The 14,727-nt window shown below is 41.8% G+C and overlaps 1 protein-coding gene across 9 annotated transcripts in view; it reads right to left on the bottom strand.

Annotated features, from left to right (window-relative positions):
• Window positions 1-14,727, bottom strand: part of LOC121006028 (M1-specific T cell receptor beta chain-like) — a 961,123-nt gene that overhangs the window by 196,307 nt on the left and 750,089 nt on the right. The gene's annotated exons all lie outside the window — the stretch shown is intronic.

The raw sequence follows: 14,727 nt of genomic DNA, 5'->3' as shown, positions 1-14,727 counted from the left end.
AAAGTGGTACGGGAACTGATAACCCACTGATCGGCAGCCTGTAGGAGGTGCACCATGGATTTGGCCTTCTGTTACTATTTTATGACTTGCTGCTATACTTAATAATGTTCTTGATTGCTTTTGTGCATATCAGTTATTTCTTGTACGTAAGAGGCAATATTATAGTAGTTATATTCTTGTACATAGGAACAGTATTATAGTAGTTATATTCGTGTACATAGGAGGCAGTATTATAGTAGTTATATTCTTGTATGTAAGAGGCAGTATTATAGTAGTTATATTCTTGTACGCCAGAGGCAGTATTATAGTAGTTATATTCTTGTACATAGGAGCAGTATTATAGTAGTTATATTCTTGTATGTAAGAGGCAGTATTATAGTAGTTATATTCTTGTACTTAGGGGGTTATATTATAGTAGTTATATTCTTGTACATAGGAGGCAGTATTATAGTAGTTATATTCTTGTACATAGGAGGCAGTATTATAGTAGTTATATTCTTGTACATTGGAGCAGTATTATAATAGTTATATTCTTGTCCATAGGAGGCAGTATTATAGTAGTTATATTCTTGTATATAGGAGCAGTATTATAGTAGTTATATTCTTGTATGTAAGAGGCAGTATTATAGTAGTTATATTCTTGGACATAGGAGCAGTATTATAGTAGTTATATTCTTGTACATTGGAGCTGTATTATAGTAGTTATATTCTTGTACATAGGAGCAGTATTATAGTAGTTATATTCTTGGACATAGGAACAGTATTATAGTAGTTATATTCTTGTACATAGGGGCAGTATTATAGTAGTTATATTCCTGTACATAGGAGACAGTATTATAGTAGTTATATTCCTGTACATAGGAGCAGTATTATAGTAGTTATATTCTTGTACATAGGAGCAGTATTATATTAGTTATATTCTTGTACATAGGAGGCAGTATTATAGTAGTTATATTCTTGTACATAGGAGTAGTATTATAATAGTTATATTCTTGTACATAGGGGCAGTATTATAGTAGTTATATTCTTGTACATAGGAGCAATATTATAGTAGACCAAGAAGTAGGTTACATGAAACAACGAAAAGTGACCAGCCACGTAAACCCCTCTAAACGAAGCTTGCAGAGAAAGCTACCTTTCTCTGGTTTCCACCGAAATGCACGGAGGGGTGTGCGGTCTTCCTGAGGAGATACCACTCTTGTAAGGGTATGTGGTTACTTAGATACATTATATACTATTTGGCATTCATTGGTAGGGTAGTGATACTGCCTTTGTTGTATAATAGGGCTTGTTCTGCACATTTTGCACTTTGCACTTTATATGTATTGATGCCCACTCAGCAGGTTATTAAATGTCCTCTCCCTATATCTTTCCTAGTATCATACCCATGATTTACATCTCCCAGGGATGTACCGCACTTAGTATTTATACGTTTGTCATCCCTTTTTTGGATGTTTCTTTAATATGAGTTTCAATTTTTTTTTATTTTTATAGCTAATTAGTCGCAGTATTTTAGTAGTTACATTATTGAACATAGGAGGCAGTATTTCGGCTAACACAGATTGCCTTGACTAAAGCTACCTGTTTTAGCCAAAACGCACCAACTGTACATGTTTCCTTTACTGGATTTTAAGTGATTTGCTAATAAAGACACAGAGATTTGGATGCTGGAACCCTTCTGCATATTCTCTATCTACAGTGTTTACTACATGTCCATGTATCCTCTGGTAACTGGTGAGCTGGTTTACACTCCTTTTTCTTCTGTTTGGATTTTCAGTATTAGAGTAGTTATCTTCTTGTACATATGGGGCAGTATAGTTATATTCTTGTACAGAGAGGCAGTATTATAATAGCTAAATCCTTGTGCAACGGCCGGGTTTGGGGTGTCCCCAATGCTTTGCTGGTTCCCCTGGACACCATTGAGGTGTCATCATGCGTTGACACTCTCAGGAAGGGATGGTAAATTATGGTGCACCCCAATGGAGAAAAGTCCAGAGAGTCAGGGTCTGCAGTAAACCATTGTACTCCTTTACTGGAGCAACTTAACTGGAAAACAATACAGACAAGGCACTGAGTTGGCTTTTCCAGTCTCCTCCTGGGCAGAAGAATGATTCATGCTGAGGAAAGGCCTGAGCTAGCTGCACATCTCTATCTCAGAAGGATGGTTCCCTGGTCAAAGGCTGGTGGCCCAAGGTCTGTGGTTTAGCCTTCTGGCTGTCTCTATGGTCAATGGGATGGTGACACACAGTCTTTGGCTCAGCTTCTCCATCTCATTGTCTTCCTTTGGTTAATCACACAATCTGGCAGTCTCTCAGTTTATCCTACTAAGCAGTGTTCCTTATCTGCAGAAATAGCTAAATTCTTGTACATATGAGGCAGTATTATACTATAAAAATGTACATGTACATATGATGTAGTATTATAGTAGTTCTATTCTTGTACATAGCAGGCAGTATTTTAGTAGTTATATTCTTGTACATAGGAGCAGTATTATAGTAGTTATATTCTTGTACATAGGAGCAGTAGTATAGTAGTTATATTCTTGTACATAGGAGCAGTATTATAGTAGTTATATTCGTGTACATAGGAGCAGTATTATAGTAGATATATTATTGTACATAGGAGCAGTATTATAGTAGATATATTCTTGTACATAGGAGCAGTATTATAGTAGTTATATTTTTGTACATAGGAGCAGTATTATAGTAGTTATATTCTTGTACATAGGAGCAGTATTATAGTAGTTATATTCTTGTACATAGGAGCAGTATTATAGTAGTTATATTCTTGTACATAGGAGGAGTATTATAGTAGTCATATTCTTGTACATAGGAGCAGTATTATAGTAGTTATATTCTTGTACATAGGAGGCAGTATTATAGTAGTTATATTCTTGTACATAGGAGGCAGTATTATAGTAGTTATATTCTTGTACATAGGAGCAGTATTATAGTAGTTATATTCTTGTACATAGGAGCGGTATTATAGAAGTTATATTATTGTACATAGGGGCAGTATTATAGTAGTTATATTAATGTACATACAGGGAGTGCAGAATTATTAGGCAAGTTGTATTTTTGAGGATTAATTTTATTATTGAACAACAACCATGTTCTCAATGAACCCAAAAAACTCATTAATATCTAAGCTGAATATTTTTGGAAGTAGTTTTTAGTTTTAGCTATTTTAGGGGGATATCTGTGTGTGCAGGTGACTATTACTGTGCATAATTATTAGGCAACTTAACAAAAAACAAATATATACCCATTTCAATTATTTATTTTTACCAGTGAAACCAATATAACATCTCAACATTCACAAATATACATTTCTGACATTCAAAAACAAAACAAAAACAAATCAGTGACCAATATAGCCACTGACAGAATCCATGGATTCTGTCAGTGTTTTGATCTGTTCACCATCAACATTGCGTGCAGCAGCAACCACAGACTCCCAGACACTGTTCAGAGAGGTGTACTGTTTCCCCTCCTTGTAAATCTCACATTTGATGATGGACCACAGGTTCTCAATGGGGTTCAGATCAGGTGAACAAGGAGGCCATGTCATTAGATTTTCTTCTTTTATACCCTTTCTTGCCAGCAACGCTGTGGAGTACTTGGACGTGTGTGATGGAGCATTGTCCTGCATGAAAATCATGTTTTTCTTGAAGGATGCAGATTTCTTCCTGTACCACTGCTTGAAGAAGGTGTCTTCCAGAAACTGGCAGTATGACTGGGAGTTGAGCTTGACTCCATCCTCAACCCGAAAAGGCCCCACAAGCTCATCTTTGATGATACCAGCCCAAACCAGTACTCCACCTCTACCTTGCTGGCGTCTGAGTCGGACTGGAGCTCTCTGCCCTTTACCAATCCAGCCACAGGCCCATCCATCTGGCCCATCAAGACTCACTCTCATTTCATCAGTCCGTAAAACCTTAGAAAAATCAGTCTTGAGATATTTCTTGGCCCAGTCTTGACGTTTCAGCTTTTGTGTCTTGTTCAGTGGTGGTCGTCTTTCAGCCTTTCTTACCTTGGCCATGTCTCTGAGTATTGCACACCTTGTGCTTTTGGGCACTCCAGTGATGTTGCAGCTCTGAAATATGGCCAAACTGGTGGCAAGTGGCATCTTGGCAGCTGCACGCTTGACTTTTCTCAGTTCATGGGCAGTTATTTTGCGCCTTGGTTTTTCCACACGCTTCTTGCGACCCTGTTGACTATTTTGAATGAAACACTTGATTGTTCGATGATCACGCTTCAGAAGCTTTGCAATTTTAAGAGTGCTGCATCCCTCTGCAAGATATCTCACTATTTTTGACTTTTCTGAGCCTGTCAAGTCCTTCTTTTGACCCATTTTTCCAAAGGAAAGGAAGTTGCCTAATAATTATGCACACCTAATATAGGGTGTTGATGTCATTAGACCACACCCCTTCTCATTACAGAGATGCACATCACCTAATATGCTTAATTGGTAGTAGGCTTTCGAGCCTATACAGCTTGGAGTAAGACAACATGCATAAAGAGGATGATGTGGTCAAAATACACATTTGCCTAATAATTCTGCACTCCCTGTAGAGGGCTGTAATGTTCTAGCTAAATTTATTCAATTTCTTCCTCCTTGATCATAACTCAAAGTGGCATTTTACATTTTTTGTATGTGTTACAAAATTCATAGCTTTGAAAAGATCTGTTGAGAAACACAGAACCTTCATCCTTTGCCTAGTCTTATCATTGCACTTGACAGCTCATCAATCACCCAATGAAAAAGCTAACAGGTGTTTTATGTTGGCATTCTTTCTACCTAATTGGTCAAAGGTGACTTTGAGGACATCATAGGCTCTAATTTGCTTCTCCTTCTTTAACTAGGGGTCTCATCTTACTGTAGAAAAATTTGAACTAAGTGAAAATTTGTAATTATTTATTTAGAAGATGGCAAACTGAACATCTAGATTAGTGTTGAGCAAAGCAAAGCATTCGAAGTGGAATTTGATCCAAAGTTTAGTAAAAATTAGTTTTGCATATCCAAATTCCCTTTTTTTTTTTTCTCCTAAAATGGCGGATAAACATGTTACAAAGTGAAAATAAAAAACTTGCGATATGACCCATAATGCCATGTAGCCAGCTAATAAGCAAATTACCTGTGATGTCACAGCCCTATAAAAAGCCAAATTCTTCACAGTCTTCTCCATTTCACAGTGATTTGAGCATAGGGAGAGATGTGACAAGAGCTAGGGACAGTGTTCAAGAAGCCTTGTGGAATTTTGTATAGGGAGCATGCAAGGACAGTGCAGGGACTGTAATCTGAAGCTGAAGGGATCCACAGGAGACAGCCCAATTTGCATCAATCCTTGTGTAGGGCACAGAGCTATCTAATTGAACAGTGTCTTCCTTGTTAAATAGATAAGCAATTCAATTACGCCTTGATTTTCAAATTGAGGTGAATAACCTGTCTAATACTACTGTTACTGAGGTGTCGATATTGACATTGAATAACTTATTTTACGTATACAGTTCAGTTAGTGTTACAGTACAGTATATCCAACATCCATTTGCCAGGATCCTCCAAAGTAACGGGCAATGAAAAAAATGTTGCTGGAGCCATCAGAAGTAGCAGCAGAAGGGGGGTGGTGGGGCGTGGTAGCAGCAGTCGCAGCAAAAGGCCAGAGCTGCCAGTGTTATCCAGCAGTCGTGTTTTGATGACCAATCCCACTCTCCTGGAATGGTTGACTTGGTCTTCAACTGTCACAAAACCAGCGGGTGTGAACCCACTGTGACATGTATAATATCTCCTCTAAGAGCATTGCCCCCTGATGGTAGGGATAGACTTTCCTGAGGGGAACATTAAGTCGCTACCTCTTGATGAGAATTGGCACACAAGGCAGCTTGTTCAGAATGTACCAGAGCAAGGTACCAGAGGTACAGATGTAGTCAGCAGGCTGAGTCTTAACCAGGAGCAACAATGCAGGACCCGGGGATGAGGCAAATGCGAAGTCAAACAAGCAGTAGGTCAGGGCAGGTGGCACAGGTACAGGTCAGTCAATCCAGGTCAGTAACAGGAGAGTCAAGGCATGCAGGCAGGGCCTCAAACAGGTAGCGGAGTCCAGAAACAGAAGCACAGTCAGGTAAACACGGACACAAGCGGTGATATTAGCAAACCTTTGCAGGACATAAGGACCTTGATACTTAGGCATCTGGAAAGGGGGATAAGCCACATATATATATATATATATATATATATATATATACAGTCAGGTCCATAAATATTGGGACATGGACACAATTCTAACATTTTTGGCTCTATTCACCACCACAATGGATTTTAAATGAAACAAACAAGATGTGCTTTACCTGCAGACTGTCAGCTGTAATTTGAGGGTATTTACAGGTGAACGGTGTAGGAATTACAAAAGTTTGCATATGTGCCTCCCACTTGTTAACGAACCAAAAGTAATGGGACAAAATAATAATGATAAATCAAACTTTCACTTTTTAATACTTGGTTGCAAATCCTTTGCAGTCAATTACAGCCTGAAGTCTGGAACGCATAGACATCACAGACGCTGGGTTTCATCCCTGGTGATGCTCTGCCAGGCCTCTACTGCAACTGTCTTCAGTTCCTGCTTGTTCTTGTTCTTCAGTTTTGTCTTCAGCAAGTGAAATGCATGATCAATCGGATTCAGGTCAGGTGATTGACTTGGCCATTGCATAACATTCCATTTCTTTCCTTTAAAAAACTCTTTGGTTGCTTTTGCAGTATGCTTTGGGTCATTGTCCATCTTCACTGTGAAGCACCGTCCAACGAGTTCTGAAGCATTTGGCTGAATATGAGCAGATAATATTGCCCAAAACAATTCAGAATCCATCCTGAAGCTTTTGTCAACAGTCACATCATCAATAAATCCAATAGAACCAGTTCCATTGGCAGCCATACATGCCCACGCCATGACACTACCACCACCATGCTTCACTGATGAGGTGGTATGCTTAGGATCATGAGCAGTTCCTTTCCTTCTCCATACTCTTCTCTTCCCATCACTCTGGTACAAGTTGATCTTGGTCTCATCTGTCCATAGGATGTTGTTCCAGAACTGTGAAGGCTTTATTAGATGTCGTTTGGCAAACTCTAATCTGGCCTTCCTGTTTTTGAGGCTCACCAATGGTTTACATCTTGTGGTGAACCCTTTGTATTCACTCTGGTGAAGTCTTCTATTGATTGTTGACTTTGACACACATACACCTACCTCCTGGAGAGTGTTCTTGATCTGGCCAACTGTTGCGAAGGGTGTTTTCTTCACCAGGGAAATAATTCTTCGATCATCCACCACAGTTGTTTTCCGTGTTCTTCCGGGTCTTTTGGTGTTGCTGAGCTCACAGATGCGTTCCTTCTTTTTAAGAATGTTCCAAACAGTTGTTTTGGCCACGCATAATGTTTTTGCTATATCTCTGATGGGTTTGTTTTGTTTTTTCAGCCTAATGATGGCTTCACTGATAGTGACAGCTCTTTGGATCTCATCTTGAGAGTTGACAGCAACAGATTCCAAATGCAAATAGCAAACTGGAAATGACCTCTGGACCTTTTATCTGCTCACTGTAATTGGGATAATGAGGGAATAACACACACCTGGCCATGGAACAGCTGATAAGCCAATTGTCCCATTACTTTTGGTTCCTTAACAAGTGGGAGGCACAGATGTAAACTGTTGTAATTCCTACACCGTTCACCTGATTTGGATGTAAATACCCTCAAATTAAAGCTGACAGTCTGCAGTTAAATCACATCTTGTTTGTTTCATTTCAAATCCATTGTGGTGGTGTATAGAGCCAAAAATGTTAGAATTGTGTCAATGTCCCAATATTTATGGGCCTGACTGTATATGTGTGTATATATATATATATATATATATATATATATATATATATATATAACAGTAAAGAAAAGAAGCAGCACTCAAGAAAATATGCGGGTGCAAAAAAATCCTCCTTATCAGACCTGTGACCAAGGTCCAGGTTGTAGATACAAAGCAAAAAACGAAGGCAGCACTCCAAATAGTGAAGAAAGTGGAAGGTTTATTCACCCAACCAGCAGCAACGTTTCAGCTCTTTCTATGGAGCCTTTGTCCAGCTGAGTAACATGTGCATAGTAACATACATAAGTAGTGGCAGTGATTAACATGATTACAAATCAATTAAAAATGTCATAGAAACAAATAAGATAAATATAAAAAGTACAGTCATATAAATAGTGCAGTTCATCCATACAACTAGTGTGAATATAATGGGGCATAAGTGAATACATAAAAATACATGATATAATTCATATTGTGTGAAATATACCCAAATCTTGCATAATTGGTAATCATTACAACAGTGAACAGGTGTGTAAATAAAATAAAATCGATTAAAAACCTTTGAATGGATCAATGCTGGCTGAAGCGACATGGTGGAGACTGCTGGCGTCCGGAAACAACAGCGGCGCATGCGCCGCACTATCTGTTATCGCGAGACTTGTACAGGAGCTGAGTACCATTATAGACCATAACAAAGATGGCCACTGTGGGAACATCGCATTAGGGCGCATGCGCAACACAGCACTGTCGCCCATCCAGCTTAGAACATCACTGAATAGTAGAGCATATACCGCAGTGTTCAGCAGAAAAGCCGATCCATGTGTCGGGGGCCGGCGGGTATATTTCACACAATATGAATTATATCATGTATTTTTATGTATTCACTTATGCCCCATTATATTCACACTAGTTGTATGGATGAACTGCACTATTTATATGACTGTACTTTTTATATTTATCTTATTTGTTTCTATGACATTTTTAATTGATTTGTAATCATGTTAATCACTGCCACTACTTATGTATGTTACTATGCACATGTTCCTCAGCTGGACAAAGGCTCCATAGAGAGAGCTGAAACGTTGCTGCTGGTTGGGTGAATAAACCTTCCACTTTCTTCACTATTTGGAGTGCTGCCTTCGTTTTTTGCTTTGTATATATATATATATATATATATATATATATATATATATATATATGCAGGAGGATTGGTCAGCAAGGTCATATGAGCTAACCCATAAATCTCATGAAGTGACGTGCACCAGCCCTACAGGGAACAAGATGAAAGCAGGCTGTGCTCAGGACTGGAAGGAAACCGCAGAGCGTATTCCAGGACAGTCAATTCCTGCAAGGACAGAGCCCAGATCTGCAGTGTGAATGGGGGAACAGAAGCAGCAGATTACCGCTGAACACGGAGCCTGAAACTGCGGCGGTAAGCAGAGAAACATTGGCGGACAGCAGCCGCTGTTACATCAACATCATCTCAACTGACATCAGAAACCCACAGCCTGGAGTCCGTGGGTTCCTCTGATACTACAAGCTCTGTGCCCTCACCTGTTTTGAACCTGCCTCTTATCTTTGCTGATCCGTCTGCCAGGCAAGTGATGTATGCTGCCGGCTCTGCTTTTCAGCGAGGAAGATATAGTTGAGGACAGTCAGCATCTACTGTCCAGCCCAGATTTGGAGGAGAGGTCATCTGCTTACTCCTGTAGGTGTGCAAGTAGCGATGATGACAGTCGTGTTGGAGCAGGTGTTGCCAGCAGTCTAAGATGCGGCCATGAGATTGGTGAGAGTGACATAAGTTATGAGAAGACAATAGTGGATGATGTACTGTAACCGATCGCACATGGGAGCTGGGTGAAGAGGGGGCGTCATCATCATCATCATCAGGGGGTGAGGGTGGCATCTTGCTCGTGAGACAGTTGCAGGGTGGAAGCATGTAGTTGAGCCAGCAGGGTGCAAGCTTGACCGTTAACCAGCAGGGTGGCCGCAGTGTGAGATCTGGAGACAAATGTGCCCGGGGTCGACCATCTGCTACTCAGGAGCCTCCCTGTCTGGAAAGAACTAGCGGTGCATGGCTTCATAGAGCCAGTGGTAGCAGTCATCTCGCAGTAGTGGGGGGAAAATGCCATACTTTCCGGTGTGGGAATTTTTCATCAAGTCATCGGAAGACATCAGCATGGCCAGATGTAGGATCTGTGGGCAGAAGGTGAAGCATGCCCAGGATGTCAATGTTTGCATCATAGCCCTGGAGCGTCACTATAAAGTGGCCTGGGAAAACCTTGGCGCTACTGTAGTGGTACAGCCTGATGAATCTCCCACTGGCCCACACCCCTTTTCCAGCAGTCAGGGCTCCACCACCTCAGCAGAAGGGAGCTGTGTTTCCTTCCCATCATCTATTGGTCCTGATGCTTCTCCTACTCCTCGTCGCGCGTTTCGCCAGCAATCGATCACCGATGCGATTGCAAAAAGACAACATGCTGCACTCATCCAACAGTGCAGAAGCTGAACGTTCTTTGGCCAAGTTGATGGTACTAAAGTCCCTCCCTTTCCATGTGGTTGACTGTGCGCACATTTCAGAGAACTGATGGCTAGTGTTGATTGCAAATAATCTAATCGCAAATTTTTATCGCAAATATTGGCACTTCGAGAATTCGCAAATATCTAGAATATAGTGCTATATCTTCGTAATCGAGAATATTCTAGATTTTTTTTCATCAGTACCCATAATCCCTCACTGCTTCTTTCTTGTGAGCTAATGAGAAGACTGCAATATATTTGAACGGAAAATACAAATGTGATAGCACTCTGCATCCAGCATTCTGCCCTGCCTCCATGCTGGATGAGGCATTGGTGTACATTTTGGCCAAAGCGTAATAAGCCACTCACCACGTCAAGGTTGCCTCTATTGAGTGGTCCCTAACACTAGTTCCTACCTGTTTATGGGCCATGACAGCCATACAAAGTCCAGGGAATGCAGGTCAGCATGCACGCCAAGCACACTCTGCTTTTAACCCCGTCCGGTGCCATTACAGCTTTCATCGGATCCAGGGATGCAAGTACCAACATGCACGCTGAGCCCACCATATACTTCTCCTGAAGCCAAATGGCTACTGGTAGGTTCTATATAAGCAGACTCAGTTTTATACTGACTTTAAAACCAGCCTCCAGGACAGATTGACTGGTCAGGTGTGCAATGACTCCAAGGAGATCGCCACACCTCCAATATATACTACAAAGAAAAAATGTGGGGGATTGAGTCAGCACAACCTGTATGTAGGTGCACATCACTGTGGCGAAATACATATACAAACGGAAAATACAAATGTGATAGCACTCTGCATCCAGCATTCTGCCCTGCCTCCATGCTGTATGAGGCGACCTTGACGTGGGGAGTGGCTTATTATGCTTTGGCCAAAATGTACACCAATGCCTCATCCAGCATGGAGGCAGGGCAGAATGCTGGATGCAAAGTGCTATCACATTTGTATTTTCCGTTTGTATATGTATTTCGCCATAGTGATGTGCACCTACATACAGGTTGTGCTGGCTCAATCCCCCACATTTTTTCTTTGTAGTATATATTGGAGGCGTGGCGATCTCCTTGGAGTCATGCACACCTGACCAGTCAATCTGTCCTGGAGGCTGGTTTTAAAGTCAGTATAAAACTGAGTCTGCTTATATAGAACCTACCAGTAGCCATTTGGCTTCAGGAGAAGTATATGGTGGGCTCAGCGTGTATGTTGGTACTTGCATCCCTGGATCCCATGAAAGCTGTAATGGCACCGGACGGGGTTAAAAGCAGAGTGTGCTTGGCGTGCATGCTGACCTGCATTCCCTGGACTTTGTGTGGCTTTCAAGGCCCATAAACAGGTAGGAACTAGTGTTAGGGACCACTCAATAGAGGCGACCTTGACGTGGTGAGTGGCTTATTACGCTTTGGCCAAAATGTACACCAATGCCTCATCCAGCATGGAGGCAGGGCAGAATGCTGGTTGCAGAGTGCCATTGCATTTGTATTTTCCGTTTGTATATGTATTTCGCCATAGTGATGTGCACCTACATACAGGTTGTGCTGACTCAATCCCCCACATTTTTTCTTTGCAATATATTTGACTTTATGAAGTGTTGATCACAAATTTTCATATCGCAAAATTTTCATCGCAAATTTTCTGATTGCGAATAAGTGACGAACATTCGCCCAAATATTTGCGAAATATTGCAAATTCGAATATTGCCCCTGCCGCTCATCACTGCTAATGGCTTGTGCCTTGCCAAGGTGGAGAGTCCCAAGCCATCACTACTTCTCTAAAATAGCTATACCAGCCCTGTATACATACTGTACGTACAGCAGAAGGTGGGCCAGTCCTTGATACTGTCAGTGTCTGGTCAGTTCATGGCAGTGCCGACGTGTGGAGCTGTAACTATGGTCAGGGACAATACATGTTCTTTACGGCCCACTGAGTAAATGTAGTTCCTGACCAGCCATACCAGCAACTTTTCATGCTGTGAATCAGGCGCCAATGTCCTCCTCTGCCTCCTCATCCTTCACTGCGCATCTCTCCTGGTATCCTGACCCCGGCATCCACCTGACGATTCTTTGCGGACTCCTGTTGTACTTCGTTTCTCTCCTGGTATTTGACCTCAGCTTTTCCTGACTATTGTCTGCTCATTCCTTAGTACTGCGTAGGTCTCTAGGTATTGACCCGGTCCGTTCACGTTCCGTTATTTCTCTTGTCTTCCCAGCACCTATCCTAAGTTAGGGACTGCCGTCTAGTTGTTCCCTGTCATTAGGACTTGCGAGGCAAGTAGGCAGGGCCAGGGGTGAGTGTGGAGCGCAGTGGTCACTATCCTCCCCCCTGTGTGTAGTGTACGTTACCGTCACAGCAGTCTGATGATTACTGGATAGACCTGCTTTTAGACCCTCACTATCAAAGCAAAATGGGGGAATATTTTCTTCCCTCAGAAAAGGAGGCCAAATTAACATTATCACCAGGAATTACTGTCGGGGGAATTTATCATTAGGAGAATATTTGAAGTCAGTTTTGCTTCAGTCAGTGTTAGAGTACTTTGTGCCATATTTATCAAATGTTGCATGTTGTTTGATACATTTGGCTTGTCCTTAAATCTAACACTTCTGTCTAGAGAAGCTACTCCGGTTTTCCTACTCCACCCTGCTCCTGGAGTGAGATTGTGACTTATTTGCGGTCAATGACAAATTTGGAGTGAAACTCATTAACATAACCCACCACGCCCACTTTTCCACCCATATTACAAAACTGGAGTGAGTGGTGTACACATGCAAAAAGCCGCAAAATTTTGTACAAGTGAGTTCAAAAAAGTCGCAAAAGCCCTATTTTGCGATATTTTTATGCCAAAATTCTGGAGTGAAGGTATGATAAATCAGGGCCTGTGTATGTAGCTTGCTGCAGTTTTCAGCAAGCAGACGCCTGCTGCCAGCATGTCTGAAAGGTAGTCCCCTCTCTGCCCATCTCAGAGTCACCCACCTCCTGCTGCGACAAGCAGCCAAAGCCACATCAACAGTAGTAGCAGCAGCAGCCGGTTCAGTCTCATCAACATGATGGAGTAGTTTTTCACATGGAGTGCCAGGCAGAGGCCAATCTACAAGCCGACAGCTCCAGCCACAACACCCAGGTTCATACTTACCTACACGCAGGCCTGTCTCTGGTGCATTCCTACACCCTGCTATTGTCTCTAATTGGCTAACACAAATGTCATTTATCTACTAATTTCCAGATCCTCTACATTGTGCAGTGCTATGATTTTTATGCAACTGTTATTACATGTAATATGCCTGGTTCACCAGCAGGTGGCAGTGTAAATGGCAGAGCTATCCTTAGACAGAATGGAACTCACCATTCCATTCTCCCCCCTCTGGGCAGAAGTGGGCCAGTCCTGCTTCCTACCAGTAGGGAGGGGCAGCAAGTTCCAGTTAGTTCTAGTTGGAGTCTAGTCTGGACAGGAGGGAAGGGGGGCACACTCACAGCCAGAGCAGCCTAAACTCTGCTGACCATGGAAGCAGATGTGTGGAAGCCATTGGGACCAGAGGAAATTGTTCTTCGGTCGCCATAAGAGAAGTCAGCCAGAGGAATAATTCTTCGGCTGAAGATAAGTTGTTTACTGAGTGTTAGGAGGGGAATAACAGTCGAAGCCACCCCATCCAAGGATACCAGAACAGACCTACAGTACAGAAACCAGACCTAAGCAGAGTTTAGTGCAGCATAAAGAAAGCAAAGTATTTAAGCAAGCCTGTCAGTACAGCAGAGAGAGAGAGAAAGCAGAGTTATCAAGTTTGCCTGCTAGTTTATGCCAAAGCCTGCTGGAACCAAGACAAAGCCTGCACATCGTTTGGATGAAAGTTTTTTTTAAGTAAAGCTGCTGTTGAATTTCACAACATGGTCTGGACTCTTATTTTTTCCTTCATCCCTCAATTATTCCCCTTTTTAGTGCGATGGAGCCAAAGCCTGGGGTCCTGCTGTATCCAGGTAGGAGCACCGTGACACATAAAGAGACATATAGGCCACACTACACCATTCGGCATTTCCAACTAAGCCTATGACGTAATCGGCCCTGGGGGGCGGCGAGTTGCACATGTACCATATGGCTGCTGCTGCTCGCTACTAATCTCCTACTGCCAACACTATTAATGCCACACATGTGCCACTACTACCACCCATAGACAACTGTCATACAATTCAAAACCCTAGGAGACTAGAGGATGTTATATACCAATTTTCAAGGCAATTGAAGGAACTACTGTGTAATCACACTATGGAGTCTTGGACCAATAATGATAAGCAGTGAATGTTTATTGTAGAGAACAGAATAAAGTCTTACTGTACATTAAAAATCATGAATTA

Source organism: Bufo bufo, chromosome 6, assembly GCF_905171765.1.
Source record: "Bufo bufo chromosome 6, aBufBuf1.1, whole genome shotgun sequence".
NCBI lineage: Eukaryota > Metazoa > Chordata > Amphibia > Anura > Bufonidae > Bufo > Bufo bufo.
The sequence above is the reverse complement of the archived record's forward strand: the minus strand, read 5'-3'. Positions and strand labels throughout refer to the sequence as shown.